Source organism: Maylandia zebra, linkage group LG6, assembly GCF_041146795.1.
Source record: "Maylandia zebra isolate NMK-2024a linkage group LG6, Mzebra_GT3a, whole genome shotgun sequence".
NCBI classification, from domain to species: Eukaryota; Metazoa; Chordata; class Actinopteri; order Cichliformes; family Cichlidae; genus Maylandia; species Maylandia zebra.
Genome location: NC_135172.1, coordinates 843,113 through 853,288, shown reverse-complemented (window position 1 = coordinate 853,288; position 10,176 = coordinate 843,113).

Below are 10,176 nucleotides of genomic sequence, written 5' to 3'. Positions count from 1 at the left end.
AAGCATATCTGAGAACAGACGTTTAGGTCTAAGTTAACTGATAAATCCGCTTCCCATTTTGCAATAGGAAGTGATATTGATTCACCTGTTTTAGAAAACATTCTGTATACTTTGGAAAGTAAGTTTGGGGGTTTTAAGAGCAAGTAATTGTACCACACTTTATGGTTTTTTGTAGGTCAACATGACCGGGTTTAAATTTATTTTTTACTATGGATTTAATTTGTTGAAATTCTAAAAAATCTTTTCTTGTTGATCCCATATTGTGTAATTAGTCTGTCAAATGAAATAAATTCTGTTCCTTCTAGTATATGTTCTAAATATTTTATTCCTTTACCACTCCAATCTGGAATCATATTATTGTTTTGTGATATGTCAGGGTTGTTCCAGATAGGTGTACATTTGCATGGGATTAATGAAGACTGCGTCAATTTTAGAAACTCCCACCATACTGTCAGAGAAAAGCTGATGCTGACGCTTTCAAAGCATTCATGTCATTGGATGTTTGAGAAACAGCATTTTCATTGCTTTCAAACAGAAAATAACCACTCATGAATTAGCATGAATAGAAAAAACAAATTTTAGCAAAAGACTAGTATGTTATTATTTTTTATCCAACTCACCAAAATGACAGAAAATTCCGCACGGACTGTCACGGCCCAGCGGCACGAGGGAACAGAGATGGACACAGGTGCAGAAACCAACCCGGAAGCGAGACGATAAGGGAACAAAGGATTTATTTCCGCCCACAGGCAAACACAAGCAAAAAAACAAAACGACGCCACCACACTAGTGGCGCGTAGGATAATCTAAGATAACAGAGGGTGACCTAGACACCTCTAGGAGACGGCTGAACAGCAGAGGCAGCGGGGAGGTGGAAACAGGACTAGGTAGGGGCCGGGGCACTGGAATAAGAGGAGATCACGGTCAGTGGGATCCAGCAGACAATCAACGATCCTCCACAGTTGAATTGAGTTGCCTTACTTGGTTTCAGGTGGAGGGGACAGGTGGGGCGGAAGGCCCGGAAGCGGTCGAGACGTGGGGAGGCAGGCAAGTGAGTGGTGGGCCGGCAGGCCACGTCGTATCAGCAGCAAGCGGCCCAGGTCCAGGAAGGCGGGAGTGGGGGAGACAAGACCTCCACTCCAGGTGCTACCTCTGAGAACAAGAAGAACAAGTAAGTCATCACACGGATTCTGGACAGAGTTATGATGCTCCACTTGACTAACATGGGGATAGCAGATACTCAGGCGATGAATGGTTGAGAGCGCAGGTCTAATATACTGCCGGAATAATTGCTCACAGGTGGTCAGCCAGGGAGGAGCAACCGAACTCCGCCTAAAGGAGGAGGGGCCGCTGTTGGAGACCTGCAGGTACCCACCCAGACCATGACACGGACCATCCGAAGCCTGTCTTGTGTCACTACTCGATCCGTACCAGAAACCCGATCGGTACCACGCGTGTGTGAAAGGTGTCTACTTCTGGCTGAAGCATTTTACGATAGTTACGGGTCAGAGTATCGGTTAAGATGTTAAGAATAATAAGTATCACTTAAAATGTTTGCAATAATGAAACATTTCAATATAATGTAGTCAAAAACTAAAAATAAAATGATAGTTACGGATCAGGACTCCCAGATGTCATGGTCTGTGGGGTTACCTGGAGGGTGTCTCCTTTTGTGGCTGCTGTACCATCCCTTTGGGGCAGGGACTTCGGTGCTTCAACTGAGCCTCAGCTGTGAGCAATCAGCTGGAGACCTACTTCAGCTGTCTCAACCGTCTCCTCCGTGCCAGTTTGTTCTACCCGTCTCGGTGGTAAATGATGTTTCCCTTTGTGGTTTTCCTTGTGTGACTTAGCTCTTCGAGTGATTTCTGTCTTCCCTTCGTACAGCGGAGTTCCTATCCTGGCTTTCACCTTATGGGGACAGTCCCCGCCTCCCAGCCTACTCGTCCGCTTGCCCTCCAACCCCCACGCTTCAGCTTGGGACCCTCCAGACGCTTTCCACGGACCTCTCCCCTCCCTTCAGTAATTCTAACCCGGAATGGCACAGTAAGGCGAACAATTCTCCAGTTTCTAGTTATCTATGCTCCAGCATTCCCTTCCGATTATAACTACCTCCTCCCCTGTTACAGAATATTCCCGTGGCTCACTGACCTCCTCCCCGTCCCTGCAACTAGCCTGATTGGTCCCCCATTGTCACGTTAGGTCACTTTTTCAATTAAAATTCACTGTAAGCATTCCTCGCCCATGTTTGTCTGCATTTTTGGGTCCACTTTCCTGATCAAACTTGTTGGTTCATGATAGAACAAACTGGCCAAGAAATGGACCCAGCAGACCCGGTTCGCTCTATAATCAGTAAGCAAGGCGTTGTGCTCGGTCGCCACGAGCAGGCTTTGCAGTCATTAGAGGCACAATATAGAGCTATTGGTCAGACTCAGCAGGGAATCCTCGACAAGTTAGATCAGTTGGTTCAATCACACTCTGGCAGCGAGACCGCTTGCGCCCAGCCAACCCGAGCCCACACCTGCCGCTAGCGCTGTCCCGGCGGGTTCCTCCCCGGTGACTGAAGCCGCGTATCGCAGCGTCTCTTCCCCCTCGCCAGAGCCGTTTCACGGGGATCTAGATAAGTGTAGCGGTTTTCTTTTCCAGTGTGCTCTATTCTTCTGCCGAACGCCACACGCCTTTCCCAACAATGCTACTAAGATCTCCCACTTCGTGGGTTTACTGAGGGGAAAGGCGCTTGCGTGGGCTGAAGCATATTTTTCAGCGATACCCCTTCGACGACTTTCTCACAGAGTTTAAGGGGACTTTCATGCACCCGAGTACGGAGGGTAGCGTCGCGAAAAGGTTATTGGGGCTTCGACAGGGCAAAAGGACCATTGCGGAGTACATAACTGACTTCCGCACGGTGGCTGCCGAGGCAGGCTGGCCGGATCCGGCACTTTGCGGCATATTTCTTCAGTTGCTCAATGATCAAATGAAGGATCAGCTAGCTTCGCGAGACGAGCCTGCTTCTTTTGAGGAGTTGGTCTCTCTCGCCCTCCGGCTGGATAATTGCCAGAGGGAGAGAGAGAATGAAAAACATCCTCGTATTCAGAAGTCGCCGTTAAGGGTCGCGCCCCCGCTCACTTCCCCCGCACCTCCGCCTTTTTTCACCCCCACGATCTCGCGTCCTCCTTCGCCCCCTCCTGAACCCATGGAAATCGGACGCTCACGTCTTACGCCCGAGGAGAGGGAGCGGCGTTTCCGAGCAGGGGAGTGCCTGTACTGCGATCACCGACCCAGGACCACGACAGAGCTTTTCATTTTAACTCCATCACAGCTGGTAAAACTCCATAAGCTGGCGACTGTCCTTGAGCCATGCAACTTATTGTTACTGTTTCTTCAAAAGTCTATAGTTGACAGTTACTGTGTAGATTAATAATTACTTTGTTGAACTGTCTGCTACAGGTTTGTGACTGAGCTTCTTGGAGGTGAGACATACATCTCGTGTTCAGTGGTTTTACCTGCTTTCTGCCACATGCATCACAACATGGAGGTCTCTGATGATGACTCAAACTACATGGTGAAGTTTAAGACTGCCTTCACAAAGGGCCAACGTCACAAGAGCAGAATCCACCATCAGCCAGACAGACTGCCCGCTGCAGTGGTGGACCAGTCGAGCAGGGACCGACCCACAGCTGTCTGTCCTGGCCTTCAAGTATCTGATTGGTCCAGCCACTTCTGTCCCATGTGACAGACTGTTCTCACTTACAGGTCATGTAGTAACAACAAAGCTGCTCTGAAAATGTGAACAGGCTAGTTTCTCTAAGCAACTGGCTGGAAGAGACAGACAGTAAATAAGCATGGAGGTATTGTGAGTCCAATGCTTTTGTTATTTTCTGCACTAAAGTGTTCGATGATCATTTTAGCCTGATGTACAAAATAATGTTGGCTTAAAGGTGAAGCTGCTCAAAAAAACCTTTTATGTTACTGCCTCATTTTTTAAGAAGAAAAACTGCACTTTATGGTGAAATTTGTATTGTTATTATTAAAAGGCAATACCATTTTGAAAATGTAATTAAAATAGCACTTTATTTTTAAGTCTGCCCAATTTTGGCCAGGGATATTAGTTTCTCTGTTTTGAATTGAAATGCAGTTTAAATGCTTTTTTTCATAAATTAAAAGAGCTGGAGTTTACAATGTTCATGTCCATGTCTATTACTTGATTCTGTCGACCACAAAAAAAACTCTTTTAAATTACAATGTTCATGTCAATGTCTATTATTATTCTGTTGCCCACTAAAACCCTTTTAAATTCAAAAAAGTTTTTGCACTTTGGAGCAAATTTACTTAAATTAAATGTGATTAATAGAGATTCATTAATTACAAAGCCTCTAATTAATTATATAAATTTTTTGTAATCAAGTCCCACCCATAACAAAAATATACTAAATATATAACGCAAAACTTTAACTGTCAGAAGTCCTCTTTCATATTTTAAGCAAAAACGATGAAGCTGCATACTGTGCTGCATTTATTGTGCAAGTCTTTGTGGTCTGACTGTACAGGACATACCAGTGAGTGTGTAACCCATCTCAACCACACAGGGCATTTCCTTCTGCATTTGCATCAACATAACACTGAGTAACTATGTCATGTGTGCAAGGACAAAAGCGGGAAAATCCTGCAACCGTCAAAGCTGAGCTGAAGTGATCAACTCACCTCAGAAACACTCTCACTTCCTGATCATGAGTCTCACTTCTCCTGCAATGATTAAGACTTATTGTAAAATAAAAGCACGCTGACTGTTGGGATTTGAATTTTGGTAAAACACAAGAAATCTCTGACTGCAAGTTTGAGCTCAGTGCAAATGTTATTCAAATATAAAAATTGTTAGATTTTCAGAGAAAAAGCTTTGTGATGATTATTTATTCCCCTTAAAATGAATATTTCAGAACAACAAGGCTGTCCTGAAACTAAGAAAGGTTTAGCAGCAATAGTGACACATTTACTTCAAACAAACTACTCAGCATGCAACATTTCTGTGTGTCAGTTACTGATTCAAACCGTTAAATCATTTTTTAAAATTACTAATTAAATTACTCCTTTTGTTTCAAACATGTCTTCTGAATACAGTTTCCTACTTCAGGCAACACCTGCACACAAAGTGATTCAAGGTTAGGACAGAATCTGCAGCAGCACTCTTGAGACCTCTACAACTAACAAAGAAACAAACAAAGAAACAAACAAAATCAGCTGACACACCCTGAACATCATATATTTTGGTATTAAAAACTGCTTTATTATTCTTTAGAATGAAATAAGCAACACAAACGTCTAAGAGCGTTAAACGAGGTGTAAAATGATTTTCACTGTAGCATGAGGTGATGTGTTTGGAGTTCTGCTACAGTCACACAGTAATTAAAACAGTGATTGGAGACAGCAGCACTGCCAACCTCATGCACTGAACTTGCAACTTTGAACCTTGAAACGTTAATCCGTCTGAGTCGGCCAGCCGTTCTTTGGAGACGCCTTCCACTGGGTGACCTGTGGAAGTGATTACCTAGATATAGTTGTTGCTCAGCATCTAGCCATCTAACAACTCATTTTTCCGAGTGCAAAGGATGTTTCCATCATATATTAATTTCTTTAGTGTGACTGAGCACAAAAGAAGGTCATTTTTCAGAGGTACATGCTGGTAACTATCCACCCTTTAAATCACAGGTAAGTCCATAATGGTGTCGTCGCATCAAAAATGGTCCCTAGGTGAATGCAAACAAGCATATGGGAATCCCGAGGACACCACAAAGGTTTAAAAAGGATTTTTAACTAACACAAACAGTACGTATATTCTCTGAATGTATCACAAAATGTTCTATACTTTAGGTTTTACCTGCTTCAGTCTGTGGTAATTTTCCATTGTGAAAACTTTCCAATCATTTCCAGCAAAGGAACCAAGGAGTACATTTAATTCCTCAGCCACAGTTTCTGTCTCTCACATGAGGTTTGTGTTTGATATCCCTGGACCATCCGAAAGCACCAACAGTTCCCAGTACACTAATCTGCATTATTATTATTATTATTATTATTATTATTAAAACAAGGGGCAAGCATTTTTCAGTGTTTATTGTCTGAACTGAAGACAAAGTCAAATATTGTATCGCTTCACCGTAAGTGCCAGCAGATTTGCTCATGAGACGTGGTTTGCACCTGTACGTTTGTATTCAATTCACTTTGATTGAAAATTGGGCAAGCAGGGCCTAAGGGGCAGCCTGTATTTGATTTAACTATTATTCATAATGGTAGGTAGGATTTCCTACCATTCTTACCAATCCTCTGTAGAGTGAAATAATTGTAAGAAAATTTGTGTTACTGCCAAATAAGCCTGAAACGTAACCTAAACTAATATCTTCAGATTTCACATCTGTAAATGTTAAGGACACCTGAAGTTTGTGGTTTAAAAAATTCTTTTAACAAAAAGTAATAAAATTTCAGCTTCATGGAACTTGTTTCTACAAACGATCCTGTAGGTCAAGAACAGGTCAAACAGTCAGTTTAATGGAGAATTATTAAGAAGGATTTTCCAAGCTCTGGTAACCAACGTATTGATATTTTCAGAGGCATTTTCACTATGTCCTTCGCTACAAGTGAAAAACCTGGGTGTTATTTTTGACTCTGAGCTTGGTTTTATCCCACATGTTAAACATGTAACTAAAATTGGATTTTATCATCTAAAAAATATAGCCAGAGTCCGCCCTATTCTCTCTCGGGCCAACACGGAGATGCTGATGCATGCTTTTATTACCAGTCGCATTGATTACTGTAATGCCCTGCTCTCTGGTCTTCCTAAGAAGAATATTTCAACTTTACAACTCTTGCAAAACTCGGCAGCTCGTGTGCTGACGAAGACCAGAGGGCGGGCCCACATTACACCGGTTTTAGAATCGCTGCACTGGCTCCCCGTGTGTTTCAGGATCGATTTTAAAGTTCTTTTATTGGTTTTTAAATGTCTTAATGGTCTTGGGCCTTCTTATCTCTCAGATCTGCTTTTACCATACGAACCCTCGCGGACCCTGAGGTCCTCTGGTACTGGCCTTTTGATTGTCCCTAAAGTCAGGACACATACTCACGGAGAGGCAGCGTTTCAGTGGTATGGTCCTCGTCTGTGGAACAGCCTGCCGGAGGAGCTCAGGGCCGCAGAGAACGTACATGTTTTTAAGAACAGGCTCAAGACCCACCTTTTTAATTTAGCTTTTACTTAGCGTTTATTTATTTTATGCTTATTTATTCTATCCTGTTATTCTATTATTAATTTAGGATTTACCTAATATTTGTTTGATTTTATTCTTATTCATTTTTTAATCTTCTTATTCTATTTATATTTATATTGTATCCTGTTCTTATTTATTTTATCATTTTACCCTATATATATTGTATTGCGTCATATCTCCAGTGTTTCCTCGGAGGGCGCTCTCTGCACCGGGGCTGTGATCGACCGTGGCTGCTGGGGCTCTGGGGGTCCTCTCAGCCTGGCTGGGGGGCTCCTTTGCCTCCCTCCTGCTGTGTGCCCAGCCTGGAGGCTGCGGTCTGTGACCGGCTCCCGGTGCAGACGGCTCCCTGTTATAGTGTTTCCTCACTTGGCTCATGCGAGCCCAGCCCAATTTTTACTCTTTAAGTGTGCGCGTGTGTGTATGTGTGGGTGGGTGGGGGGATATATGTGTATTGAGAGTGTGGGGAGTGAGTTGGAGGGTGGGGTGGGCTGCTTTTAACTATGTAAAGCACTTTGTGCTACATTTTCTCTGTATGAAAAGTGCTTTATAAATAAAGATTGATTGATTGATTGATTGATTGATAACGGATCTATAATATTTTAGTTAATGATTAACATACCCCAAATCATGTTACTTGACAGCACATAAGACCAAAACGTAAGTGTGATGTTCAACATGTTGACAGCAGTGACTTTAAACCCTGGTTAACATTTTCCATCATTAGCACAGAGGGGAATCTCTGTGACCTCACGGTTACCTTTCCCAGCAGGTATCTGGGCGTGCTTCTGGAGGATAATGCTGAATGAAGACGCTGGTGGAGCTAATCTGTCCTGACATGGTCGGTCAGACCACAGGCCGTCTCACAGGTCCGACCGAGGATTTGCAACGACAACACTCTTCATAAGTGTTCACACATGTTGCACTGCTGTATACAATTGTGCTGCTCTTGCAGTACATTTTTGTTGTTATACCCATCAGGGCTCGATCACAACAGTATTCTCACACACACACACACACACACACACACACACACACACACACACACACACACACACACACACACACACATATAAGAACTAGATTAGTGTAGTGTAGAAAAAGGTATTTTGTTGTCTTACTATACTGTAACAAATGGCTACATTGCAATTTTAAAAAAGTAACATTACATGAAAAATAAAACAAAACATAACATTAGAGTTTCCTACTCACATGTATAATTTTGCATTTAGCTTGAGTTGGTGGTTATGTTGTCCACAGAGCCTATTGTACATTGACCCGCGTTTACCTTCATCTCGTCACATAGTGAGTTGATATTGGTGACATCTCATCTGTCCCATAACCTGAAACAGACCTGTTAATTTACCTCAGAGTGACCGTGATTAGCTTATAGATACATTTTAAAATCTAAAGTACAATTTACATGACATGAACTCGCTCTTTTCTGCCAGTTAGCTAACCTATGTTGCCACGCTGACACAGGCGCATTCTTACATGCATTATACTAAGCATGTTGTTCCAGATGCTACTTTGGACTGTCAGAACAATAACACAATGAACAATATGAACATTGATGATATCAAAGAACAAACAATAATGAACACATTTGTGAGTTGCTGCTCGTTGTTTGTTCTGAGTGCAGACTAATACAGGAAGGCTTTCAGAGGCTGCAGATTCTTACAGGTCGAGTTAAAACTTTATTTCAATAACGGAGACGTTTCATGTCCAGATCTCTGCAGATGATAACACCTCAGGCTGCTGCTGATTGTAAATTAGCTTTTGATGACTGCTGAGTGTGTAAGAGAAATAAAGATTACCATTGTAAGTGTATTGATTTCACAATAAAGGTCCTTCCTCACACACCCTAGAAAGAGGCCAACTATGAACAGTTACATGGCGGTGACAGCGTGTCGCTGTACTGACTCGTGTTAAGTAGCTAGAACAGTGGAAACATGAGCGTATCACAAAAACACAGTCAGGGGCATAACAGGCATGTTTTTGGATGGACTTTGATGATCTGTGTCAAACAAAGCTGGTGAGTGTCTCTAAAATAAGTGAGGGGCTTTCGTAGCCCTGTCCAGTCACAAGGACATCAAAACTTACCCAGAACTATGATTTTAGCTTTGCTCAAACACACTGCTGCTTTACTCTGCAGCTCTGTTATGGGGGACCTTACAGGACAGAAGATGATGAAAACAAACCCAACGTCTGCTTCCTCCTCAACTGTGGTGAACTCAGCTTTCTGTCACACTGTGGTTGGAGGAAAAAAACACAAGCCAACTTCTGTCTCACTTCCTGTAGTAAAACGGTCGTCTGCCCAGCCAAGCAATAACAATCAAAACAGGAAGTGAGAGCAGAGTGAGCTGCAGCATGACAAAGCACATTTACAAACTGATGCTTGCAAACAGGCTTTGCCACAATATGCATGAGGAACAATGACTGTGTTTCAGAATCAGAGTCATGGGTCAACATGCATATACATATATATCTCTATATAATATATTTACATATACATGTGATGAATTTAAACATTGTTAGCTGTTAGTTTTTTTCTCTCACTGCATTAAACATAGTGCAGACTGATACATGTGTTCATATGAACAATAAAGTTTAGAAAAACTACTGTTTGCACATGATTTTGGAGGTTAAGTAGACTCATCAAACTGGAGTAACTGTGTCATACTCAGAGGAATGAGCTCAAGTTCATGAGGGTACAGTTAGAAAGGCCTAATAAGCTTGACCTGTTTGGATGGAGGTCAAGCGGGTGACTCGATTCAATCCCTGTCTGCTCCACTCTACATGCAAAATATCCTCCGATGCAGCCATCAGTGTAATACCTGATGATAATTACACTACTTGAATGTTGATTGAATGGACAGACAACAGAGCTCCTGCTATGTGGTGTGATTTTTCACATGCCAGTTTTGAAATG